Genomic DNA, 955 nt, shown 5'->3' on the forward strand with positions numbered 1-955 from the left:
GCAGATAATTCACAATGGTTTATTTCGCTATCTCTACTAGCACCCGAGATATCACCAGATATATAATGGATTTCTCCCTGACCGTGACAGTCCAGCCCCAAGCGACGATGGTTTTCTCGGCCCCAGGTGGTTCGAGGTCGTTCCCGCTGCACAGATTCATGCACCAGGGCCTCCTACAGACAATGCCCTTTGATTTATTGCGCTATCTGTAATAGCACCCGAGATATCACCAGATACATCCTGGGTTTTTACATGTCCTTGGGTGTGCGGCCCCATGTGTCGGTGGTTTTCTCGGCCCCTGGTGGTCCGAGGTCGTTGCCGCTGCACAGATTCATGCGTCAGGGCCTCCAACAGACAATGCACTTTGATTTATTGCGCTATCTGTAATAGCACCCGAGATATCACCAGATATATATTGGATTTTTCCCCGACCCTGAGTGCCCGGCCCCATGAGACGGTGGTTTTCTCGGCCCCTGGTGTCCGAGGTCGTTCCCGCTGCACAGATTCATGTGCAAGGGCCTCCTACGGACAATGCACTTTGATTTATCGCGGTATCTCTAATAGCACCCGAGATATCACCAGATATATATTGGATTTTTCCCTGACCCTGACAGTCCGGCCCCATGAGACGGTGGTTGTCTCGGCCCCTGGTGGTCCGATGTCGTTCCCGCTGCCCAGATTCATGCGCCAGGGCCTCCTACGGACAATGCACTTTGATTTATAGCGCTATCTCTAATAGGACCCGAGATATCACCAGATATATATTGGATTTTTCCCCGACCCTGAGTGTCCGGCCACATGAGACTGTAGTTTTCTCGGACCCTGGTGTCCGAGGACGTTCCCGCTGCACAGATTCATGCGCCCGGGCCTCCTGCAGATAATTCACTTTCGTTTATTGCGCTATCTCTAATAGCACCCGGGATATCACCAGATATATATTGGATTTTTCACCGAG

This window comes from Nomia melanderi, unplaced genomic scaffold (assembly GCF_051020985.1).
Source record: "Nomia melanderi isolate GNS246 unplaced genomic scaffold, iyNomMela1 scaffold0014, whole genome shotgun sequence".
Lineage (NCBI taxonomy): Eukaryota > Metazoa > Arthropoda > Insecta > Hymenoptera > Halictidae > Nomia > Nomia melanderi.